At 40.0% G+C, this 27249-nt stretch overlaps 2 long non-coding RNA genes across 2 annotated transcripts in view; one reads left to right on the forward strand and one right to left on the reverse strand.

Annotated features, from left to right (window-relative positions):
* Gm41244 overlaps window positions 1-11615 on the reverse strand; it is a 79430-nt gene extending 67815 nt beyond the window's left edge. Inside the window, exon 1 of the long non-coding RNA XR_874953.2 lies at window positions 11483-11615. This is a non-coding gene — a long non-coding RNA (predicted gene, 41244). The remainder of the gene's footprint in view (window positions 1-11482) is intronic.
* The window catches only part of 4930524C18Rik (RIKEN cDNA 4930524C18 gene), a 29363-nt gene extending 2511 nt beyond the window's left edge, over window positions 1-26852 (forward strand). Inside the window, exons 2-6 of the long non-coding RNA NR_045661.1 lie at window positions 11548-11780; window positions 12499-12713; window positions 20561-21153; window positions 22977-23147; window positions 26320-26852. This is a non-coding gene — a long non-coding RNA (RIKEN cDNA 4930524C18 gene). The remainder of the gene's footprint in view (window positions 1-11547; window positions 11781-12498; window positions 12714-20560; window positions 21154-22976; window positions 23148-26319) is intronic.
* Window positions 26853-27249: the final 397 nt, after the last annotated feature.

Raw genomic sequence — 27249 nt, forward strand, 5'->3', positions numbered from 1 at the left:
AACAACCAAGATATTTTAACTAACACGGTCTGTTTCAGACTGTGAGTTTAGCTACATGAAGATTTTTAAATGGTAGAAAAAAGGACATATATATGTGTGTATATATATATATATATATATATATATGTATATATATATATGAATATGACATGGCCTTATTTTGTGAAATATAACTTTTACCTACTAATACACATAGCCTATTAAATTATAAATTTCAATACCACACTTACTACAAAATCTTACATTAGAATTAAAGGTGTGTCTAGGATTTAAAAGAGGTGACTTCTGAAGAAACAAAGAAGTATTCAACTTGCCCAAATATAAACAGATACTTTAAGATAAAATTAAGGATGCAGGTTTCAAACTCACGATGATAGTTACAAAGATTAGCTTGGAAACATCTGAACAGAAGAGCTATGCTAACAGTGTCTTCAGACATGATCTGATACAGAAACAAACGGTGATTTATTTTATTTATTTTATTATTATTATTATTTTTTTTTACTCCAAGATTCTGAGTTCAACCCAAACTGGTGGCATCTCCGTCAACAGCACAGGCAGCAAAGCCAATAGGAACACATGAAAAGGGAAGTGACTTTTCACAGAGCAGACCACGGGGGAAGAGTGAGAACCTGAAGACTATCAGAGAACTCCTAGACTGTCACTCAGAAGCACTCAACGTCTCAATCTGCACTCACAGGGACTTCACTTAGGATGCTTTGAAGAAAACCAAAACAAACTAAAACATCTCTTATCCTGGACCCACCTCCAACTACAACTAAATGCTGGTAGTTTTGGAGTGAATGATCTCTATGTGATTTTAATGATGGTCCAGGCTGATTATTTTAGCCTGTTCAAACTACACATAAGTCAGTTTCTCTGAGAAGGGCTCTTAGGGTCAACCATAGCCCAATCCTGGGCTACTTCCAATGGCATTGCTTTTATCCTGATTAGATCCAGGAGCACGTACAACCGAATTCTGGTACTTTTGATGTAATTGTGATTCTGGTGCACAAATATATGGGAAAATATAGCATCATAAAGAATTCACAAAGCCTGCAGTGGCAACTCTGTAAATTCTGATTGTGCTCCAGTGGATCACATAACAAATGGTGGCAAAATGTTACAGTAACCCTCCCCAGAAGATTCTGCCTGATTTACAGAGATCGTCACACAAAATCACTAGCTACCAATTACACCAAATAAAGTGTATTTTACTTCCCACATTATACTAGAGGATAAATTTAAAAATCTGCTGTAGTGTGAAAGGCTGAACCAATGAAAGACCTTCTAACTGGAAGCCTGGACTTCCTTTCTGAAGCCAGATTTTTAAGTACAAATGAGAAAAAAATGTAGAAAATAAAATTATAAATGATTTAGGAAACGGTTACATTACGGGGAAAAAAAAAAACTATGTGTTAAATAACTAAGCCCAGGTTTAAGAACTAAATATGTGGATTCCAAAGGGGCAGGAAACCCATGAGATAGATTTGTATTTAAATTTTGGATCAAATTAAGGAAACGCAGTAAAATACTTTGAAACACTACTACCCAATCTTTCTACTTGGTTAAAAGCTTACATTAGAAAAAGTAAAATATATTTGATTAATCTGTTGCATTGCCTACAGCTATGGAATATCTTTTTATTGGTGGTGCTTTGGGTTTTTTTGGTTTTTGGGTTGTTTTTGTTTTTTGTTTTTGTTTGTTTTTGCTTTTGGTTTGGTTTGGTTTGGTTTGGTTTGGTTTTGGTTTTTATAGTTAGTTAGGATGGGAAAGGTACACTCATGCCATAGTGGATCAAATTCAGGTCATCTGTCTCAGAGGCAAGTGTTGTGTGTTATACAAAGATAAGGAGAGAAGGAAATGATTGGTGGAGGTGTAGTCAGATGTGGGAGTACGGAGGTGCCTCCGCAGGTTCATGCTGAGGCATCCCCTCTCCCTGTGGGACTATCCACATGAAGGTGTAGTATAGAATAGAGTGTATTCAGAGCATGGGGAGGGGAGTTGAGAGGGTACAAGAAGAAGAAGAAGAAGAAGAAGAAGAAGAAGAAGAAGAAGAAGGAGGAGGAGGAGGAGGAGGAGAAGAAGAAGAAGAAGGAGAAGAAGAAGAGAGAGAGAGAGAGGTGTAGAGGCTGGCCATGAGCATGTTGAGAGAGAAAGAAGGGAGTGGGAGAAAAGGGACAGAGCAGGAGCAAGAGAGGAAGAGAGAGAGAGGAGGGGGCAAGCAGCCCTTTTGTAGTGAGTCAGGCACATCTGGCTGTTGCAAGGTAACTGTGGGGCAGAGCCTAGACAAAATGTGAACAGCAAATGCCACGGAGACATGTCACTGAAATGACTAGGGCAGCACCATCTTATTCTGACTGCGATTTGGGTTAACTTGGTACTTAGTCCTCTATTCTCCTGCCCCACAGTGGTTATGTCATCAACAGACATAGTGGCCAAGAAGAGTAATGAGGGAGGGCAGTGCCTATTCACGGGAGCTGTCTAGGCCACAAAGGGAGGAGGTCTTTGCCTTAGATGCAGGCTTTGATTTCTTGATTCAGTAACTTGGGATTTGTGAGTTATTTTTATATTTATCTTAATGAGGTCACACCCAGCTATGAGACTTCATAAGCCACTTTCCTGCCTATGAAACACATATTCTTTTCCCTCATTACATTTCTTTGTTGACCTTGGAAAAGCCCACAAGAGAATCACCCTGGTTACACATTAACTGGTGAGTCTGAGGTTGTTTGGAGGAAGGCATTTTTGAAGCTGAGTTATTTGCCATCTGTGATTGCCCCTTCAGTGACTTTTATCTTTGCCTTGAAAAGTTACAGACAACACAAGTGTTGGAATTACATTAGGAGAGATTTTTTTTTTTTAAGTAATTCTATATTTGGCTGTGGACAATGCATTTGAAATCAATTCTAACCAAAAACAAAAAACAGAAAACAAAAAACAAAAACAAAGAAAAACTAACAAAAGAAAGAAAGAAAGAAAGAAAGAAAAAGAAAGAGAGAAAGAAAGAAAGAAAGAAAGAAAGAAAGAAAGAAAGAAAGAAAGAAAGACAGGAAGGAAGGAAGAAAGAAAGAAAGAACAAGAAAAGAAAACAAAACTGCAGAACATTTGTGAGTAAGTAAAATTTAATGGAACATGATACATTAAGGACATCATATACTGAGATGAATGAAGAACATACCCAAGTAGACATAATGATTGTTTTGGGCTACTACCTGTATGCTGCAGTGGACAGGGGAGTGCAGAATGTGTCCTTTATTGGTGTAATGCCTCTTCAGGCACCAGCTTGAGAATTACAGATCCATGCCTCTACATAATGATATATGATCGGTGCCGCAAAAGCAATTGAACTCTCCGTTCTAGACAATCCCTTGCAGTGTCAGCAAGACGCTGGAACAAACTGTGTCATTTAACAGAGTTATGCTGTGAGGGAAACCCTCTGATCCCTGCACAATTAACTTTCTAATAATTTTAAGGTTCTTGAGACTAAATGAGAGAATTAACATAATGGACCGTGTAAATGTGCATCAGAGATAGAGAGGAATGCGAAGGCACTGAAGGGATCGAGAAATTCTAAAAAGATTAACAAGCGCTCCGAACGTAATAAGAGACAGGTGTCACACCGTTGAAAGGGTGATTGCTTCAACCACAACAGCTGGTGATGTCAATGCACGGCTGTCGTCAAGATTCGTTACACAGTGACAGAGAATATTCTTTAGTTGGGAACTCCAGTAAACTGAATTATGCTGCGGGGGGAGCTCAGACAGCAGCGAGAAAGGTAAAGTAATAAGGATATTCACACCCATGTTACATGATAAAATACTTTAACTCAAAACATTCACCTTTATTTTGGTGCCTTCCAATTTTCAGTAAACTGTCTTTCATTATTTGTGAAGTTTTCAGTTTTCTTTATGAAGTGTGAAAACATCTCAATTCTGATTTTAAAAGAACTTGGCAGCATTGAATTTGACATGACATTGGACATTAGTCTATTTTCTTCAACAATGAGCTATGTGCCCCTCTATATGGCTATGTAACCCTATTGAAATGTTACTGCACTAAATACAAAATTGTAGGTTTTATTTCAGGCAGTTTTGCCAAATTGACGAAGTGCTCCTGCTGAATAGAAACTGGGTTGCTCTTGGCTAAGTTTCAGATTCATGGTAACTTTTAGGGAAAACAAAAAAGAAGAACATTTCATGATTTCAAAACGTCTGCCTGCTACTAACAGGAAGATAATTAATGTCCCCTTGTTCACAGAACATCCAGTGAAAGGCATGAGGCCCTGTACTTGGATCCTCAAAACCTACATAAAGTTGCATACAAGACTGCACATCTGTAATCCCGGCATTCCTACAGTGGGGGGGAAGCTGGAGTGCCAGCGTCCCTGGAAGCTCACAGGCAGCTAAGCTGTTCTATGCTATGGTGAGCATCCTTTCTAAATGGTAAAGAGGACACCATCCCTGAAGTTGTCCTGATATCCACACATGAACCATGCCATGACACAGGAACATGAAGATGCACCACACACACACACAGACACAGACACAGACACATCCATACAAAGACACACATACATACACACAAATACACACACATACACACACACATACAAACACATACACAGACACACATACACACACACACAAACACACACATACAAATACACGCTGTTTTTTTATTTTAAGTATGAATATATTTGAACTGATAATTTTCTGAAACCTCAATCACCACTTTCATTCAACCTGAATACTGTCATGATATATTAGGACATGTTTCACTGACTTCAAAAACTCTGTTTATCAAAGCAATATTAAATTGGCCAGACAGGAAATATCCACCATTTCTGTTACTGGTTAAGAGTTTTGTTTCTGCCTAGATTTATTTATGTAAGATATTGAATCTCCTAATTTGAGACTATAAAGTTCTTTTGTTTTGTTTTGTTTTGATCTGATATTTGAAACACCTTCTCTCTATGTGGCTATGTAGCCCAGGCTACACTCCAGCTTTACATGGTCCTCATGGCTCTGGTCTCCCAAATGCTGGAATTACAGACATGCAGAACCATTAACATTTGAGTGTTGAGGATTGGTTTACTCTCCAGGGTTGGTGCTTTGTTTTTGGTCTTGTGTTTTTCCTTTCTGCTGGAATGTGGTTGCTAAGCAATTAAGCTTCTTCCAGTCCTTAATTACCACTGGCCCATTGAGTTTGGATCAGAGGGGTTGAGTTGGCTTTCTCTGGCTGGTTGCCTAATCAGGTGTCTCACATAGTCAGAGGACAGGATGAAGTGATGTGTGTTGAAAACAGTGAGCTTCTCTTTGTAGAGTTAAGCAAAGACAAGGCATTGTGGTTAAAAGGGTTAGTTGAACTTTTAAAAAATATGCTTTGGTATTCTTTTTCGAACATATTGTGTCATGAAGACGCTAAACTGTAACAGCACTCTCCTTATATGAGAAAGGCAAAGTTGTGTAAGAATCTGTTGCTGCTACGGATGATTCTCACTGCAGTGTGGTCATCCAAGCCATGGCCATAAGACAGCACACTGCCACCTTCTGTAATCTTTGCCACTGAAAAGCTTCTCTCTTTCTTTGTTGATATTCTTGAGTGACTTTGTAGATAAACAAAAATTATATGTGACAATGTAAAAGGAGGTTGTTAAATTTGTTGCCGCCTCAATCATAAAAAATTCAGGAAGAAAGCCTTAAACTAAACTCTTATGACTGGAAAATTCAGGTTTGGCATTTGTAGTATGGCAGCCACACAGAACATGCTGGGCATTGTTAGATGGTCTGTAGACTCACTTTCTTCTAATGGACTGTGTTATTTAACGCCCCTTTCTTCCTTTGTTCTCTCACCTACTCTAAAACTATCCTAATGGCACAGAATGATTTCGTGTGTGTGTGTGTGTGTGTGTGTGTGTGTGTGTGTGTGTATGTGTTTGCTCATAATTCTATGTCCAGCAGTGTTCAACAAATCTCCATTCATTTAAGGCTGAGTTTTTAAGCAATCCTGTGAAGATTCATGAAAACACTGCTAGGGGAACAGACTTCCATGATGATGCACAGAAAACAAACAGGATGGGGAGAAGAGTTGGTAATAAAAGGGAAACAGCAGAAACTCAAGCAGGCGAGCAGATAAACAGGCTTCTGAGTGACTGTGGCAAACAGACGATTAAGACAAAGTGGTTTTTCATTTCTTCAGTGTACAAATACCAGTCAAGAGCCAGGAGGCGCATGAGGAGGAGGAAGACATCTTCCTGGGTTTTCCGAGTGTAAAACACAGAAGGAAATTAGCATCATCCACGGTAGAGTCTTACAAGTGGACAAGAGATGAGGTGGTCAAACCAGCTTCTATAGTAGACGGGGTTAATAAGAACAACTTCTTAAAATGTAGCAGGAAATGCATTCCAAGCACAGTGAGTATTTGCCAAGTTCCCTAGGTGAGAGAAAGCTTAATGTGTCCAAGTACCAGGAAATAGAAGGTGGTAAGGCTGGAGGAGTTAGTGGGGAGGGCTTTGGCAGAAGGCGTAGTTGGAGGCAGAGGTAGTAGCAAGCTAAGACAGAACCTTGGAAGCCAGGGCAAGAATTTTCTTCCAAGTGCAACGAAAGAATTTTCTTCTCTGTGAACCAGGCAGTGATGTGGTGGAGGTCAGGAGCTTTTGTGTGGGCAACAACCGTGAGTCAGCAAAAGCCAACAACATATCAAAACTTACTCTGGCATAATCAAAAATGACTAATAACTCTTCAAATATTGCCTTATCTGAGGATTTTTCTCTTCAAGAAAATTAGGAAAACATTTTTGTGATATTGAGAACATTAAGTTGGAGTTAGATAGTTCAGTGGTAGACTTTTGGATAAGCATATCAGGGAAGTATTAGCTGGGGGAGAAGGAGTTTCACACTGTTTGTTCCACTCCCATTTCTTCATACAAAACACATTCTGAAAGCAGAGAACACAAGTATAACTGAAAATGCCCACCTCAGACTTTGTATGTAAAGTCCGAAAGCCTGATCCAGTTGATTTCTAAATACCAAACCATTACTTTTTTCTTAAAATACTAATACTACTAATAGTAACAATAATAATACACTTGTCACAACAAAAACATCATTTGCTTATCATTTTTTGTACTTATGTCTTTGTTTCTTCACCCACAAAGAATCTGAGATTACTTTAAAATTGTCTTTCAGCTTCCTCTACAGAGGCAAGCGGGCTGCACACATTCATCTGCTCTGGCTGAAGGCACAGGAAGCAAGTCCTTGACACACAGTTCAAGTCGACACACACAGTACAGCTATTGAGTGGTGTAAACTGGGCTGAGCCTTTCAAGACGTAAGAAGGAAACTCTCACCTAAACCTTCCCTAGCCCGTGAATCAAAAGTTCTGTGTTGAATTAACTAGTAGTAAAGTCTTCTGAAACGGCTCTCAGTAGCAAATAATCTGATAAAGCAAGGAAAAACAAACAAAAAATGAAAACAACAACAACAAAAAGATTAAAAAGCCATGAAACATTTGGTTAAGTAGACTAATCACAGGATATTTCTCCACTTCAGATGATAGTTCCAAAGAGAAGAATTTGTTATTGAGGAGTAACACAGATCAAATGGAAAAATTAACTCTTTGTTAAGAATAAGGCTTTTCCTTGTTGTGATTGTGTAAACTGTAATCAAATGGCACGAAGCATAACCTTTAGGGTTCTATGATTTTTAAGTGAAACAATTTTATATAGACAACAGATACAAATTAAAACAGAAACCTATAAAAAGAAGTACTTGATAAAAAGTTCACAGTGTTTCTCCTGAGGACTGGAGATAACTTCCTAGCATCCAAGTTCACAACTAACTATAGCTCCATAGAAAACCACATCTGACCTCTGTTAAATAGGCACTCACACACAAATACACACAACACACACACACACACACACACACACCCGTCATACCGCACTCACACATACACACTGGAAAGTGACTCACTTTGTCCCCAGCGGATACGTGTGGTTGGTCTGATATAACAATCACCAGCGTCACTGACCTTCCTCGGGGAACACTGCAGTCACTAGTGGTGGAACGCATTGTGCTGAATAACTTTGATATTCCAGAAAAATTCAAGTGGGAGTCTGGAGTGCAGGGATATGGCTGTTCAGTGGCTGGGTCTGTTTGCTCATCTCTAGTTTGCCACCATCACGGCCTGATAACAAGCTAACATATTATATTTAACCCTTGGATGGCTTGAACTATTCCAACAAGTGGAGACTGAGGCCTCTATTACTCTTCTCTCTTCTTCTCTTTCTTTTCTTCTCTTTTCTTTTCCTTTCTTTTCTTTTCTTTTCTTTTCTTTTCTTTTTAATTGGATACTTTCTTTATTTACATTTCAAATGTTATCCCCTTTCCAGCTTCCCCCCCCCCTTCCTGGAAACCCTCCTCCCCCTACTTCCATGAGGGTGCTCCCCTTTCTAAGAAGGACTGAAGAACCCACACGTTGGTCTTCCTACTTCTTGAGCTTCATGTGGTCTGTGAATTGTATCTTCGGTATTCCGAGCTTTGGGGCTAATGTCCTCTTATCAGTGAATGCAAACCTTATGTGTCTTTTGTGATTGGGTTACCTCTACTTTTCAAAAGGAAGAGTAACAAAATTTACCACTTGTTCTGATTCAGGCAAGGAGCAAATCTGATTGGTGCACAAATCCTTCACAAAAGCACTTTAATAGAAGCCGTAATTCTGACAGCTTGAATTGAGGGAAACACGTCAGTGGCCGTAACGAACCAAGCTCCATTACTAATTTCACACTTGAGTAGAAACACACAGAGAAGCGTGCAGTGGGTGGGTGCAAAGCAAAGTAGACTGCTGGCCTCAGCCATGACCTGAAAGCTAGTGTGAAAGAGGGGAAGATGAAAGCTACAGGACTGTTATCACCAACACACACACACAGAGACACCCACACACACACTCACACACATGCAGATACCCCACACACACACATGCACACTCACACCCCCACACTCACACACACTCATACCCCCACACTCACACACACACTCGACACCCACACCCCCACACTTACACACATGCAGACACCCCACACACACACATGCACACTCACACACACACACACTCACACACACACCCCTACACTCACACATGCACATACACACTCACACTCACATATACTCAGACACACACAGACACACTCACACACACACACACACAACTTCCTACACTTAACACATTCCTGAGATTTCAGCACAGCTTTTCTGTTTGCAGGAGAACCGTGGAAGAAGAAAATGCTTAAGATGTCTGAGTAAATTAGAATATATAAAGAATTATCCAAGTAGTTTTATAAACATCTAATCCTCTTGTTTGAATTCCGAATTGGATTATATTTAAATATAAATAACCAACATAAATGAGAAAATAATCCTTAAAAAACGAGGGAATTTTGAGCTTGCTACAGGTAGCATCCAAAAGTTAAGAGTTAAATATGCCCAGAGTCCAGTGTGATACAGCACCACATGTGGACATTTTAGATTTTTGTGAGAACTTCTGGAGCTAATTGATACATGACTATGAACATATAAAGGTTATAAATAAGACTTAGAGAATCCCATGGATGCCATAAAACAGCTCAGTGAGAGTTCTGCCAAGTGTTTCTGCTAATTATACAATCATAACCAATTAAAAAAAATACTCCCTAAAATTTTTTCAGTAATATTATTTTCTAAGGATTTATTTTTCGTTAACTTGTGTGTGTGCTTGCACACATGTGTGATGCATATCTGTGTGCATGTGAGTGTAAATGACTGCAGAGAACAGAAGAGGGTTTATATCCCAAGGAACTGGAGTTACAGACTGTTGTGAGCTGCCCTCGAGGTTCTGGGAACCAAGCTGGGATCATCTGAAAAAACAGTACTTACTTTAAAGATAAACCATTTCTCCAGCTTTAAAGGATATAATTTTTATTTAACAAATATTATTTCATCCAGGAAACTTTAAAAAAAAACAGGGAGATATTTACAGAAATTCCTAGGAGAATCAACGAACTATTTCAAATATTTTAGTTACATCTATGTGTTTATATTCAGTCATTTATAATGTGCAAAATTTTTTCCACAACAGTAACAGCTAACCTTGTGATCAAAATTTAATATGTATCACTAAATCACTGATCTGAACCTGAAACTGTAGTGAAAACTACAAGTGAAAACCTTGAATAAAGTTAAAGCAACATTTAATAGGACTAATAACTAAATTCATTTAACTCGACTGCTATAGATTATTTGTATATTTGAAACTTAGTCACAAAATTGTATAACTTAGGTTGAAGTGTATTTAAATATACTAAATTTACAAATTTTGTTTAAGATACTTTGTTGGTTATTAAGTTTTATATAATATGTCATTAAAATTACAGGATCTGTTCTTCTAAGTATATAAATATATAGATATTTATTTCAAGAGTATAACATAGTTTAATTTAGTCAATTATTTTTTTTTATTTTATTTTGTTTTTGTTTTTTCGGGACTTAGTCAATTATTTTTAATGGAATATTCTGGATAGTTAATGTAAGTGTCTACGTGCATACATACATGCTGACACACAGTGTGTGTGGATTTGTTCCTAAGGACTACTGGGGTGTTCCAGTGAAAATGGCGCCTATAGAATCGCATGTTTAGATGCTTGGTCCTCAATGGATGAACTGTTTGAAAGAATGAGGAGGTGTGGCTTTGTTGGGGAAGTTGTGTCATTAGAGGTGGACCTTGAAGTTTCAAAAGGCTACACCAGTCTCATCTGGCGTGTGTGTGTGTGTGTGTGTGTGTGTGTGTGTGTGTGTGTCTATTGGCTGCAGATCAGGATATAAAGCTGTCAGGGACTGCTCCAACACAATGCCTGTCTGCATGCCACCATAATGACAATAGATTAACCCACTAAAATTGTAAGTAAGACCCGTGCTTTGGTCACAGGGTCTTCAGAGCAACAGAAGAGTAACTAAGACAGATATCAAATCACTTCCTCCAAACTATTCCCTTCCCTATCTCTAGTATATTCCCAAAAGTTCCTATGAAATCATAATCTAGACAATGTTTTTTAAGACAAAAGGAATTTGAGGGCTATATGTTTTTCAATATATTAGGATCCCATAGGAAAGGGTGAATAAGATATGTTTACAATTAGTCATTTAATTATTAGACAAATTATGCCATTATTTCAACGAGAGATGTTACCTGATTGTATTTATAATTTTGGTTTGAATTTGGAGAAATCTAATATGGGAACTCACTCTGAAAGCACCATTTGTCAGCCTTGCCTTAGTCAGACTATTCTCAATCAGACAGAACTCAGAATTTGGTAAATTTAGATTATAAAAATTTAACAATACAGAGTTGAATCCCCAATATCTGCTATGGTTTTGGATAATAATTCATTAATTAGTGGCAAAAATTAAAATGTTCCATGAAGTAATGAACAAAAGTCTTCTACTTACTGGTCAGCATGTAGAGAAGCAGATGCTATTGCATGCTCATCCCCAGTGGGCCATCTCTGTCACAGGAAGAAGAAGCAGGAAGACTGTCAGAGCCAGATGCAATGCGTGGCTGCTACAAAGCAATGTTTCCTGGGCAATGCATGCATGAACTCACAACAGCTGTCACAACATGAGCGAGGCCCGCACAGCACCAAGCTAGCCAAAATTAGTAAGAGCTGAGGAGGAGAAGCACCGAGGAGGAGAAGCCCATCAAGTCCTGCCTCTACCTAAAGAGCTATTGGCAACTGTCAGTGACTGGGTAAGGGAGAGTCGGTTTTCATCAGGAATATGATGCCTGGTAGACTGCCCATGTTCCCATGGATGGTTGTATACTTATGTGCATATTGGCAACACTAAATAGACTCAGTGGGATTTTTAAGCTCATGCCAGACCATCTCAGTACTCTTGAGGGAGAGGCAGGCAAATCTCCGTGAAACAGAAGTCAGCCTTACCTATGCATCCAGTTCTAAGTGAGCCAAGGCTATAGAGGCTATTTATAGCTGTTCAAAACAATAATATTTTTTAAAGTGCAAATGAAGGTAGAAGGAGAAACTGGTGCAAAACTAGAGGAAGTATTTACTTGCCTTTCCTTGTAACAAGTAGTATTGCTTATAAATCAGAAGAGGTTAGAATTCACCATAAATTTCTTATCTAAAATATCCAAGTGTATTTTCTCAAGAACATTAAAGAGATGCCAGGCAACCAGAATGCTGCTAGCACATTCGAGCCTTCTTGCTCACACACCCCTTTTGAAGTAACTCATCCTTGTCCTTAGCTTTCAACATGGTTTTCACAGAAACAAAAATATACCTTCTACTGTATCTAGATACATAAATATCTATGTATATCTAGCATGGCATGTGATAAAATACTATATTATAGAATTGTATGAAAATGTGGCCTTCCTATGTCTGTCCCCTATCAACATTATAAACCCATAACAGTAATTTAATGTTTCCAAATTGGTTTCTACCCAGGCAAGGAATTGATGTGCACTGAAAATCTACATATTTTGGAAAGATAATTTATTTGATCCAGGAAGGAAAGAAAAATCAAGGGAAGAGAGATTTCACGAGTTTACACTTCATTATTCTTAGGCCTTAGGAAGAACTCTCATATAACAAAAATGTGGTCTAGAGCTATATCATACAGGCTCATAAAAGTACATTGCTCATCATTCCAATGTTGAAAAGTAAGTATTAAACACATGTATTACCAAAAACATAAACTTAGAGCTAAATAAATGACGATAGAAACAAACAAGGTAAGTACTCAAAACTCCTAACTTCCTCCTTATTCTAATGCATTTTCATATTATCTACACTATTGAGTTTGTGGCATTTTTATGGTACTAATACTTGGTAATGACATCCTGCTGGCCACCTCTTCTCAACTGCACACTCACGACCTTGATATAGACTGTGGAGAGATGTTTATACCATGAAACCTACAAAGCCAGCGACATACCTTGCAGCTAACTTGTAGGGGAGGTAGCATCACAGTTCAGCACCCACAAAATCACTGTAGGGGGTCACACAGCACTAAAGTACATACTATAAATACATTTTGTCATGTTCTTAAGTTTCAAAAATAATTTTAGCTGAATGAACTTTTGAAATGTTCCCAAAGGTCATGTCTAAATGTGTTTCTCCACTGGGCTCAGGAAGGATTTTTTTTTCTCTTTGGCAATCTAAATGAGAGATCAATAAATCCCTGAGACATCCAGAATAGACTCGAACCATTAAATCAAATTCTATTAACTGCTAAGGAGAACTGTCATGATTTGTTCTCAGCCTCTTGGATGAGAAACTAAATTCATGTTCAAATATATGAGTAATTTATATAAATAGAACCACTAAAATTTATCTGAGAACAAACAAGATTGTACAGAATATAAAATATAGGAAAAAAAGAGACCAGCCTTGCATCCATGAAGTAGTTACGTTATTGTTGTTGTTGTTTTTGTTGTTGTTGTGAAAAAGTATTGACCTACTAAACAGTTGTATTAAACTCCATCTACTTACTACTGATGAGTTGTGGATGGGAGGTTTTGTCTACAAAATCTAAGAAGACTTTATGCTAGAAAGAACAGAGTTAAGCCAAGGAGAAGATAAGAAGACAAATGCTCTGGAATACAGTGGGGTAATATAGGTTAAAATTCTAAAAGGCAGAAAGGACAGAGATTTGGAGGAAAATCTGCCACTGTGAGTGGGTATTTGAAGAGATGTATATAAAACAGTTTTAAATGAATAGTAATAATAAGGGTTGATTGTTCATTATATGTTAGCAGCCTTACATATGTGAATTCAATTTAATTCTTATAACAACCCAATGTATGCCTAAATATATCCTACGTCTCCCATGCTTTCCTCTTGAGGCAATTTCAGGCTAGGTTGAGCAAATAACTAAAGAAAACTTACTTCATAGAAAATCGTAGAGTTGGAAGCTATGCCAACTCAGTCTGACCCTGGGCGTATTAATTTACCCATCCTCAGTTTGCATAAGCAAAAATACCTCGTGGTCATTTCCTCTCAACGAGGTTTACAGAAAACATCAACAAAGTCCTTTCATTTCCCAAAAGGTTTACCATGTGTGCTTCTTTCTGTCATATTAGCACCTTCTAAGTGGGCTCGACTCTAAACCTTCAAATACAGCTAAACACAATGTCAAGTGTAGAGGCACTCACCTTTATTCCTAGCACTCAGGAGACAGGCAGGTGCATCACTGATTTTGAGGGATTCTGGATCTATAGAGCAAATTCTAAGACAGCCAAGATCCTGACAGAGAAGACAGAGAAGCCCTGACAAGAAAAATTAATAATCAATAAACAAAAATCTAAATACAAAGTAATTTGTAGCCAATTGTGGAGGCCTATGCTTTCAATTCTAACTCAGAAAGACTAGGCAGGAAAATGCCCTAACTTGGAAGACTTCTTGTGCTACATACTGAAACATTGTCACTAAAATTTTCTTCTAGTTGGAGAAACTGCCAGAGTTAGAGGGCCAGGACACCTGATGCTAGACAGAGAAGCTGTATTCATGAAATCTAAATATTTGGCTGCCTAAAGAAGAGATGTACAAGGACAACACTAATTGTCATGCTAACATAGATAGAAGGAATTTCACAAGGACTCACCCATAGATAAATACCTATAGGTGATTAATGGATACTGGGAAATGTGGAATATGTCTTCTTCATGGGATATGCCTCTGATAGGTAATACATTCCTAGCAGTCACTCCTAAATACAAGGACCTGCAAACAACAATAAATATACTTAGCAGGCTCTTGCTATACAGATAGATGAGTGTGTTAATTATAATAGATGATAGATAGATAGATAGATAGATAGATAGATAGATAGATGATAGATATAGAGGGATGATAGAGAGGTGTGTGTGTGTGTGTGTGTGTGTGTGTGAGAGAGAGAGAGAGAGAGAGAGAGAGAGTGAATGAATCAAATAATAGCACTGTTATATGCTGGCTTCATTGTACAACCAAGTAGTCACTGAAATAATGATCCAGAATATATGAATTTCCTCTTAAGGTTATAATCACAGAGATAATCATTATATGGTAATGGAGAAATCATAATAGTTTTGATTTCTTTCTTTTGTGTCATTTAGAAAATCAACCTTTCTTCCTTGGCACCACAAGATTTTCTTAAGGAAGCCTGACTTTACTGTGTTTCATATGGATTTCTTTTTTCACATAATTATACAATTTTTATTTTAAAATTACATCAGGGGAGCTGGAGAGATGACTCAAAGGTTAATAAGTCTGGCTGCTTTTCCAGAGGCCCCATGTTCAATTCCCAGAGCCTACATAACTACTTACAAGTGTTTGCAACTCCAGTTCCAGGGGATCTGACATTTTCTGGCCCCTAAGGGTACGAGGAATACACATAGTTCACAAACATACATGTAAGCAATAAAAAATATACATAAATAAATCAAATTTAAAATAATTACACTAGGCAACTATTTTTGTTTGTAGCCTTAGTGCAAAGCCAGGCATTAAAGGATGTGGAAGTAGAGAGGATGCTGTCAGAGCTGAAGAAAGGGACTGGGGAGATGTTGGTCAAAGTACACAAACCTTCAGTTAGAAACACCAATGTCAAGAGACCTGTGAAAGATATCATTAGTATAATTAATAGAAATAGCTTGTATTATTGTCACATATATGTGTGTATACTGTGCTGCTTAACTTTATGCCAGCTTAACACAGACTAAAGTCATCTGAGAGGAGGGAACCTCAATTAGAAAAATGCCTCCAATACAATTCAGTCTGTACGAAAGCTTGTAGGTCATTTTCTTAATTAGTAATGGATGGGGAAGGGCCCAGCCCACTGTGCTTGGTGCTAGCCCTGGGATGGTAGTCCTGGGCTCTGTAGGAAAGCAAGCTGAACAAGCCATGGAGGCTTTTCCCATGTCTTAGCCTCCCCCAATGCTGAGACCCACTAGAGGGAAGTGTGTGCTTGCAAGGGCTAGCTTGTAACTGTCATGAAGTATGCCAGCATTCTAAGCGCATGTGTGTGAGTTGTTGTCTTCTAACCAGAAAGCTAGGACTGGAATTTCACTAGGTCTCTTCCCTCCTAACAAAAATAGGCCCTCTTTCCCCAGCATATCAATAAATGGGTTTAATGGATCAATCCATAAATTTGGCCAAAAGAAGGGCACCATCCATTGTTCCTGATGCATAACTCTTTAATAGCCTTGCCTTGTTATTCTTGTTATTCTCTGCTCCCAGGTAAACAACCCGAGGCTCTCACAGCTGTCACTGGGGAAGTTTTGATCAATGAACTCTGCAGTTGCAGATGCACTCTCTTTACCTCACCTTTCCCAAAACACCGGGGAAATGAGAGGTTTACAAAGAAGTCTAAAGAAAGATGCACTAATAACATTTAGTCATTTTACAAACGAAGTCTGTGTGTGTGCACATGTGCACAAAAGAAGAGAGAAGTACACATATGATATATACATATACATGTATAAGTACAGAACATTTTAAAACAAATGTAAGATGCATAAATGAGAATATGATACTAGGAATAATGCCAGGAAAGCTGCCTCAGAAAAGATGTTTCTCTGGATGTATCCGAACTTAACCACTCCCCCACGTGTATTCTCGTTACCCTCTATTCACATGAAGGGAAATGAACTGCTTTCCATTTTGATTCATTTTGCTCTTCCAATTAGGCAGATTTTTGCCTAATCTTGTAGGCACAGACTTCGATGACACTATTACCTTTGAAAAATACTAAGTTGATGGCCAGGAGAAGGGAAGGACAAAGCAGTATAACTTGCTCGTTGGACTGACCAGATCCCACGGCCAGTAGCTCGCTCAGGGTTTCCTCCATAGTATTGAACTTATGATCCTTAGGTTACAAGATACCAGTAATGCACTTGAGACATCTGATAACAATTCAGATGTAATTGTCATAGCAAGACAGTTGTAGACATAAGCACTCCTAGGTCTTAGATAACAAAAACCATCAGCTCTCAACAACTTTTACATTTTACAAGACCTTCCTTGAATGGTTGAATCAATTACCTAGCAAATAAAGTATGAAGTGTCAGCTCTCGTAGTTTTTCCAATGGAGATGTCAATAAAAGTAAATGGGATTTTATGGATAAAGATGCCCCCCCCCCGCATGTATCTAGAAACAAATCACCAAGTCAGTTAGAGAATTGTGTGGCCTCTTCATTTCAGAGTCCACTGGCATATCATATTATATCCTTATAGTATATATCTCAAATATTACATCATGAAAGACTCACTCATAAGCATACGAAATAGATTTATGATAACCACTTCCCTATAAATGCATCATGAAGTACAGGTATTGTGAAAATATGAAAATTATAGGCCCTGCAATGTACTAATACAATTTCTGTTTAGTGATAGATTAAGAAAAATATGGTTGAATAATTACTACCCAAGGTTGGGGAAATATAACCATATTTCACCAAGGTATAATACCTAGCAATTAGCCACTTGGAGCAAAGGATTGTTTGCTTTATAACTTCTGGCACATTTTTGTTTGTTTGTTTTTGGTTTTGTTTCGGGGGGCTTTTTGAGGGAAGGGGTGAGGGGGTGGCCTGAAAGAGCCCAAGTTTGCTGATGACCTGGTAAGTGTGTGGCTATATTCTTTGGGCCCCCACAAGATCTTAACACAGCTTCTGATTTCTCACATCTCACAGTTACTTTTGCTTACACATAAGCTAACGTTTTATCCTGGGCCTGGGTGGATGTCTATGCACAGTTTAAGGACTGCGATATGAAGATATCTATTACTCTCCACAATCAGCTAAAATCCTAAGAAAACCGGGTTGTTTCTTAGTTGTTAGTGACAAAGGAATTGTTTTAGGAGCCTAAAGGACTTTCTGGTGATAGTCAATTATCTAAAGTGGGAGAGAGGCAAGTGCTCAATAAATGTCCATTGACAAGAGTGGGGTAAAAAAAAAAAAAAGAAGACAAAGTCTTGACGTCAGTGGCTGAAAAAATAATTATGAAGTTTCCAGGGACGGACAGGAAGGAAGGAAGAGCTAGGAACATAGTCAGGCCATGCAAGGGTGTAGCTTCAGCTGGACATGGCCCTGCATGCCCTTAATCCAGGTTCGTGGGAGGGGAAGCCAGAAGATCTAAGAAGCAGAGGTCTGCATCAGCCATCTTGAGTCCAGTCGGGCTATATGACATGCTGGGTTAAGAATCAAAACCAAACAAAAGATCGTAGCAATAAGGGGAGGGAATTAAGAAGTCCCCTAATTCAGCACACATCTGTGGTCACCTGTAGACATCAGCGCACTGCTTCCTGAACCCCAGCTTGCGTTTCCAGAGACTGCTGTGTTTAGATGACCCTTAGGTAATTTTCCTGTAGTGAATTTTAAATTGCCTCACCATTTTTAAATGTGAGGCATCCTCACAATGCTATCTACCAGAGCAGAGTCCAACTCACTCTTAGAGCCTCTCAAACTCCCACTCACAGCCCAGGCACTTGGAGATTCTATTGCCACCGGTCTATGTAGAGGAACCCATTTGCACGTTTCTCACATGCTCCCGAAGGAGACTGAGAACCACACTTTGAAGGTCCAGATGGCACATGTGTAAAACTGATAGAAACTAGAGTCCTTTACTGGGAACGTTTAAAACTCATCATTACATCATGAGAGGCATTCATAGATTCAATTTAAAAAAAAAAAGTCATTAAGGTCAAATATGGAATGAGTATTTCTGATTCATTAACTTTAAATTAGGGATGTGTCTTGTAATGTTCAATTGGGTCCGTGATTCTTATGAATTGAAAAGGAAGCAAGGAAAAGATCTGGCTGAGGCTGTACCGGAAGTGATCACTGCTGGTGTGAGAAGTGATCCAGGCACCTTGGCAGAGGAAGGGCCTAAAGCCAAGACTTCAGGCAGCTCGTGAATCTGAGAAGGGAGGAGTCGGTAGGGCCTTGTTAACACCTCAGTTTCGAGCCAGTCAGAGCCATGGTAATTATAGCAGATACAATAAAGGATTAAAAGTGAATTTGCTTTCTTTTTACATTTGTGACAACGTGTATCAGAAACATTACAAGAGGAGTGTGTGCTCTCTGTAGTCCAGAAACCCCTTTGGTTTGCCTCTTTTGTTTCCAGCATGCTACTCTTTCTTGGTTCCATCTTTTACTTCACATTCTCCTCCTTTGGCTCCACTGCATAATCTCCAGGGTTTGCTTTCCCCCAATTACACACCCCAGTTAGGCATATTGGTTTTATTATTATTATTATTAAAGATTTTGAGTTGAGAATCCCTTTCCTAGCCCCTAAATATGTAATCAAAGTTGTTATATTGAAAAGGATTATTGCAGTTACGTGTTTAGGTAGTGGCAAGTTATCCAAAGTCACCTAGACTGTTGCACCTCATGAAGTATCAGCCTCAGTCAGAATATTATTACAGCCATGTAGACAGAGAATATACCCGTATATGGCATGTAACTGCACATAGTGTGGAACACTTTCTAGCATCCCATGGCATGTTACCCATATGTATCCAGTTAGGCATATCGTTCAATACACTTTTTTCAAGCGTTACCATTACTGGCAACCATCACTCTGTGACAGTGACCTCCAATGCTAAGAAAGCAAATGCCTGCAAAGCAGGAGTTACGCACCCTTGTAAGTTCCTTCACACATATAATCTGATTCATGGAAATGGAGGCAGAGAATGCATGTGCGAAGGGGACCTAGTTAGGAAGTTGAAAAGTCAGAGTTTGAGTCCAGATCACCATGCATCGAAGTCTGGGTGCTGAACCTCCACTTGCATTTAGCACTGAGGTATGTGGCTGCAAGTGTGGGTTTGATGGGTAACAGCACTTTCTGATTCTGAAAATACAGTAAGCCACCTTGGATCCAGTTGAATGCAGCCCCCCTAGAAATGTCCAAATCAGTGACAGTATCCACTCTGGGCAGGCAGATAACATGAGCAAAGAGGGTGAGCAATGTTGAGGGGCTGATCGACCCAGCTGCTGAGAAAAAAGCTCGTGGGAAAGAAGTGTTTCAAGCCATACTGTAAAGGGAGGTTGACAGAGTATGTGGAATGTGAACACAATTCAACAAACAGGTTTTGCTCTTAAGCCTTTCACTAATGGGGTTTCCAATACTGTTTTCTCTAAGAAAATTGATAGGGTTTGGGGATTTGGGGGTTTTTTTAGCGTTTTTGTTTTATTATTTTTTATAACACCAAAATTTCGAAGAATATCAGTCATTAGGCAGTAATGACCTGTCAGGCCTCTTGCACACGGTCTTCCGATACCTTACCACTAGATGGCACTAGAACCAAAAATCAGCATTCCTAAAAGCGTCATTGTTCTTATTGTAGGATACATATGCATATATGTGTATATATGTATACACACACACATATATGTATACACATATGTGCATATATGTGTCTGTGCATATATGCATAGATGTATGTATATAGATATAAACACATATATTCTTGTCAGCTGCTGATCGCTGATTTTTCTGGGATATTTTTCCTTTCTTTAACAATTTCCAGCTTACGAAGTGCATGCAATGTTGTAAGGAAAAGCTTTGAGAACTCTTAAGGAGCAGGGAATTCTGTAGAGAACACTGACCACCACCTGCAAGTTGATACATCTGAATTTATTTGACCCCGATGACTCCAATAAAAGGGGGACACTCTTCTAATTCACAAAACAGGGAGGCTTCTCAGGCGAGTGATTAAATTACCTCCTTAACACTTAACTCTGGTTAGAATGTGGAACGGGGAAGCTTGAACCAAATGATTGCCTAATTCCTCAGCAAAGTAATGTGAGCGTCTACAGCGTTGCCCTCCTTCCTTCCCCAAACCTTTGTTTTCCCTGTTTTTCCTACAGAAGACCTTCCTCTGAATATGTCTTAATTCATAATTTAACTACTCTTTTCTTAACGTCACTGTTCTTTGTCTTTGACAACGGGAAGAATGCAAGTTCACAATTTGTTGGAAAATTGGTGTTCTAATAAATCTACCCAGAAAATCATCCCTGGGCCCTGGTAAATGTCTAGCGACACAAGCGTCCATCAATCAAGATTCCTTTGTTAAATGTCTGAGACAGAACAAAGCTTCCAGAGGCCTCCCTCCAACTGCAGGTAAGAGGCAAATGGACGGGTCCTCCCGCTAAATCCTTCCAACCTGAGGAAATCTGAGGAGGAAAGCAGTCAATCAGCGTGTCACAAAAGGACCATTGTTTAAACACAAATAAACCTGTGTTTAAATACCATAGTTCCAATTTCCTCAATAATGAAGGAAAGAGAAAAGACATGTGTACTCTCCTTACTTGTATTTATTTGGAATTTTTTGTGTTTCCCTTTCTTCGAACCTGCCACTTTTCAAACAGGCAACAGGAAATGGAGGTTAATAGAATGACAGGCTTATAGATCCAGATAAATAATTAATGGCCCGGAGTAATTAGCTGGAAGATGTTTAATCATTAATTTGTGTGAGTCATCAAAAGCAGTGGAGCCTATCCACAAAAATATCGTACTAATGAGAAGTAGATATATTTTGTCAAGATGGAAATTAATATATGATGAGAATAAGTACTTTGAAAAATTAAAATGTGGGACAAATTTATTTGACCCACTTTCACTGGCTAAGGAAAAACTTGGTCTGCCTTTTACCTAATGAAATGAAACCTGTATAAATTCCGTGAATGTCTGCATTAGCAGGATGTAAACCTGGGTAGGAAAATAAAGCAGTTGGCTAGTTGTGTCTTTCTTTAAGGAAATCTTGGAGGAAAAATAAATTGTAAGAACTGAAATACGTCATTATTGAGGTATCTGAGGGACAAGCTTGATTCTTTAGAGGATTTAAGATAGAGAGCAAAGTCCTTTAACATCATGCTAACTTACAATGTACTGGGTGCGTCTATGTGCTGTTTTCAATACAAATTTATTGCGGGTCCTAAATTATGCTTTCACGGGAAGGTTTGTCTTTAAACTTTTAGGTCGGAATTGTCCCGATCTTTTCACACTGAATCAATCAGGTTTAAAGCTGGCCAAATCTTTGGCAGCCTTGTAAATCTTTCAAAAGATGTTATCCAATTACCCTTCACGGGCCACAGGATCCTACGCCATGACCGGTTCCTTCTCCGGGAGGAATTAAGTGCTCATGAGGGGTTAGAAAGCAATGGAGCTGAAAGGCGAGGCTCTGTCCTTTGCCTCAGCCCCACGTGCTGTAGCTGTGCCATCTCCAGCCTCCAACCGTCATAAGGTTGCCACAGAAAATCTGACCTAAACAGTGGCCCTCACATCGTCAAGGTCTCTGTTGTCTTAAATCAGATAAAAGGGGAACGCAGTGCACTAGAATGATTTCTGTAAAGTCTCAGCATGAAGATGTGTCCCAAACGGGACCCACCAGTGGTGCCGGAGGCCTTGCTCTTTGTGGTTCTCCAAAACGCAGAACCAGAATTTTAGGCAAGTCCAGAAATGCACAGGAGACTGAAATGGGGGGTGGGGGGGGGGGGGATAAATGTTCTTTCTCAGTCCAGATTTTGATCTAAAAAAATGATTTTTATTTTTTCCATTTAAAAACACATATTAATCTCTGGTACTTCCTCCTCTTCCAGCATCAAATACAAATAAACGGCTGAGGACCCGTTCAGTTTCTATAAAAGTCTGTTTCCTGCCACTTGGTTTCAAGGGGAAAGATTGTCTTGGGCAGAATCGTTTTCAAGTAATTTTTCAAGGCCAACTGTGAACATGTGTAGAAGGGTTCTTTCACAGAAGTTAGAAAGCACTGCTGGCCCCTCTAATGTAAAATGTGAAGCAGAGGTTATGGGATTCCAGTTGCACCTTTGACCTCGTGGCCTCTGGAGTCAGTCACTCATTGTGATCTTTAACCTTTGGCAAATCATGACCCTCTCTGTTTCCCTCGATTTTTTTTTTTTCTTTTTTACTACCTACAACAAAAGGAACCCCAGCAGAAGTCACGTAAATGTTTGAAGTATTTTGTTTGCTGATTCTCAAGCCCAGAAAAAGGAAACTTTTAAACAACAGAAAAGAGAAATCATTCAGGGGGACCTTTCAGGCTTTGGTCTTTTAAGGTCCATCCAGTAGATTGCAGGGAGTCTCGGCACTGCAGGGTAAGCACTTGACCACATGTGTCAAAACATTTTACTTTCTTCGATTTAAAATGTGTTGTAGCAAGAGGTAGGAAAGTTGGAAGTTTTTTTTTTCTTTTTAATCGCACTTTCAACACTTTACACCCCTGCCATTACCCCCCCCCCGCCCCCGCAAGCAGCAATCAATGTGTCCCAGCTGCGAGCCCACCAGCCCTCCATCAAACCAGGGGCTGGGCTGATTGTCTCCACGGAAATGCAGTGATCTTATCAGCGGTGAGTCAAAGGTGAATCTGTGCAAACACTGAAGTAAAGCAGAGTGCTGGGCCAGCTCCCTTCCAGACAGGGGAGGCAGCCAACTCCAGCAGTAAACAAGCTGGAAACCCTGAGTCCCCAGGAATGAATCAGATTTAATTCTAAGTCCTAAGTCTCATTTAGTCTTGTCTCCTTAGCACCCGCTGCTGGTTGGTGACAAGCAATTGAATTTTAAGTGCTCACCTTCTTTTATTAAGTTGACTTCCTCTTTGGTGATTTCATATGCATGTCCTATGTATTTAGATCAAATTCACTCCCCCCTCCCCAGTTCCATTTTCCCTACAGTCCCATACCAACCTCATGGCCTCCTCTTCTTAAAAAGGAGCTTATCTTCTTAAAACACAATTTAGACCTCTGTCATCTGCTATCAGTCCTCAGATCTCACACTGAAAAGAAAAAAATGAAAACTGACACTTGGCACAAGTAAGGCCTCAGACAGACAGACACAAAGACAGGCAGACACATACATAATACATAACATACAATAAAACTATTTTTTTAGACAAATGATAGGATTAAAAAGAAACACATTATTAAATGTCTAGGTCTAGAGAGACAGAGAGGGGAGGGGAGGGGTGGGGAAGAGGAAGGGGGGGAAGGAAGGGGAGGGGGAGGGATGGAAGAGAAGGGAGGAGAGAGAGGGAAAAGGAAGGAGGAGGAAGGAGTGGAGAGGAAGTAATGAGAGGGGGAGGAGAGGAGAGGAGAGGAGAGGAGAGGAGAGGAGAGGAGAGGAGAGGAGAGGAGAGGAGAGGAGAGGAGAGGAGAGGAGAGGAAAGGAGGGGAGAGGAGAGGAGAGGAGAGGAGAGGAGAGGAGAGGAGAGGAGAGGAGAGGAGAGGAGAGGAGAGGAGGGGAGGGGAGGGGAGGGGAGAGGAGAGGAGAGGAGAGGAGAGATTAACCAAAGTGTAGAGTCTGGGGTTGCTGAGGAAGGAGGACTAAGAGTTTACCTCAAAGAACAACACAGGCTGGCCTGACCACGCAGTGCTCCCAGAGACTAGACCACCAATGAAGGAGTGTACCTGGAGAGATCCATAGCTCCAGATACATGTGTAGCAGAGAATGGTCTTGTCTGACAGCAAGGGAGGGAAGGCCCTTGGTCCCCGGGAGGTTTGATCCCCCAGCATCGGGGGATGCTGGAGCGGTGGGGTGGGAGAGGGTGGGTGGGTGGAGGAGCACCCTCATACAGGCAAAGGGGGGGAAGTAGGGCAGATGTGGGAAGGAGAGTTGGTGTAGGGGTAACCAGGAAGTGGGATATCATTTGAGATGTAAACGAATGGAATGATTAATAAAAATAAAATAAAATAGGAAAAAAAAAAGAGTTTACCTCAGCCAAATCTACTGAGTAAGACCCTTCCTCACAATAATACATCTTACATATGCATACATTCATACGTCTTACATACACACATACATACCAGGATTACAGCAGAGACTAAAGTAAGTACCTTTTCAGCAGGATGAGCATAGCTAGACTCTTTTGAATCATAATAATCGAAAGCTTGTCCGCTTAAGTAATATCTGCCTGGTTACTTGTTACCCAGAGAGCATGAAGATGTTTATATATTCAAAAGTGGTTGTACAAGTTTGCACTCCCACCTGCAATGAGAAAGTGCTCCCGTGCTCCACATCCCCCTGCAATGAATGAAGAAGTGCTCCCCGTGCTCCATGTCCTCCCAGCATGTGCTCTCACTTGAATTTTTGATCTTAGCCATTGTGACAGATATAAGATGGAATCACAGAGTTGTTTTGATGCTTGAATCTCACTTGAAAGGGGAAATAGATAAAATAGATATTGGAGGTGGATGGGGGAGGGAACAGGGGAGAAGAGGGGTGGAGAAAAGAACTGGGGTGAGGATAGGTGTGGGGAAGTGGGCCAGGAGAAGGTGGAGAAAGGGATTGGAAATTGTATCTGTAGGAGGATCCACAGACCTAGAACAGGGGTGGCTCCTATGAGGAGTCTATGAGGGTGCCCCTAGCTGATACTCCCAGGAACCAGACATTTGGAGACTGAAGTAGACACCTTCTGTAGCCAAGTGGGACTTCTAAGTAGAGTGAGAGGGACACCAACCCAACCATAAAACTTTTAACATAAAGTTTGTCCTGCCTACTAGCTACGTGAAGGAATAGATAGAGCAGAGATTGATGTAATGGCCAACCAATGCCTGGCCCAACATGAGACTCATCCTATGAGAAAAAACCAACCCCTGACACAATTAATGATATTCTGCTATACTTGCAAACAGGAGTCTAGCATACCTGCCTTCTGAGAGGCTTCATCCAGTAGCTGATAGAAACAGATGCAGAGACCCACAGCGAAACATCAGGCAGAGGTCATGGAGTCTTGTGGAAGTGTAGGAAGAAAGATAAAGGGAGCAAGAGGGGCCAAGAACACCACAATAAGACTTACAGAGCCAACTAACCTGGGTCCATAAGGGCTCAAAGAGACTGAACCACTAAACAAAGAGCATGCATGGAATAGACCTAGGCCCCCTACATTTATGTAGCCAATGTGCAGCTTGGTCTCCGTGTAGGTCCCATAATACTGGGAGCAGAGTCTGTCTCTGACTCTGCTGCTTCCCTTTGGATCCATTTCTTCTAGCTGGGCTGCCTTACCTGGCCTCAGTGTCAAAGGATGAACCTAGCCTTACTGTGACTTGGTGTGTCAGGGTCTATTGGTACCCACAGGGGCCTTTCCATTCTCAGAGGAGAAGGAGAGGAGATAGAACAAGGGTTATGAGGGTGGAACTGGGAGGAGAGAAGGGAAGTTGGGCTGCAATCTGAATGCAAAGTGAATCAAGTAATAAAACACAATGAAATTTTTCACAAAAATAAAGCTTCTTACCTTTTTCTTAATTATTTTTTTCAAATCTTTTCCCCCAATAGGGTTCTTCTGTAATTAAGGATGACTGACCACAAACTCACTATGTACTGGAAGCTTATCTTGAACTCTTAGATCTTCCGGCTTCTACCTTCCACGGACTGCAATTATTGGCGTGTACCCCACCTGGGTTGGGATGAAATTACTTTCAGATCAACCAATACGCTAGGTTCAACCAGAACATGGAAGGACAATTTAAAAATTGCCAATAGTATGCCTAGTTAAATCTATAGACATGGTTAAGAGCCTGCTGGCTTGCAGAGGCAGAGAGAGCACTCAGCCAATGCCTCAGAAGGAAAAGGCTCTTTCTCCACGCTGTCTTAACTACTCTTCAACCCACAGACCCTCCTTCTACTTCCTGGGGCTCACTCCCTGTCAGCTGGTTGCTTGTTTCACCTTGTGACCTAACCCTGACTTTATTCAGCTCTCCTTTACAGAAAGCTGTTGGGTTAAAGGTGTGGGCTAGGGTTGAGCCACACCATAACAAGGTTTTCCCAGTTGACCATCATGGAGCTCACAATAAAATCAAATATCCTGCAATGCATAGATCCATTTTTTTTTTGTATTTGCCATCAGTTTTAAAGCCATTTTGAACAAGCTTCATATATTTTATATAATTTCTGGAACTGTAATTTATAGTTTCCCATAACAGTTAGAAAAGATTTGATAAAGAGAGATCTGACTGTTAAAATTCTACAGTTCCGGGAGCTAAAGAAATAGCTCAGTCTATATAGTTGCTGCCTGGCAGGCACAAAGCACTGGCTATCTGGAGTTAGAATGCAGACATGCCTGTAATTGCAGGCCAGAGAGGTGAAGGCAGGAATATCAGATATTCAAGGACATCTTTGGCCAGCCTGGAGTGCATGAGACCCTGTCTCAAAACCTGAGTTAAAGGTCTGCTACCCTGAATAGGCTGAAAATATTTACAGTAAGAT

Source organism: Mus musculus, chromosome 14 (genome assembly GCF_000001635.26).
Source record: "Mus musculus strain C57BL/6J chromosome 14, GRCm38.p6 C57BL/6J".
NCBI classification, from domain to species: Eukaryota; Metazoa; Chordata; class Mammalia; order Rodentia; family Muridae; genus Mus; species Mus musculus.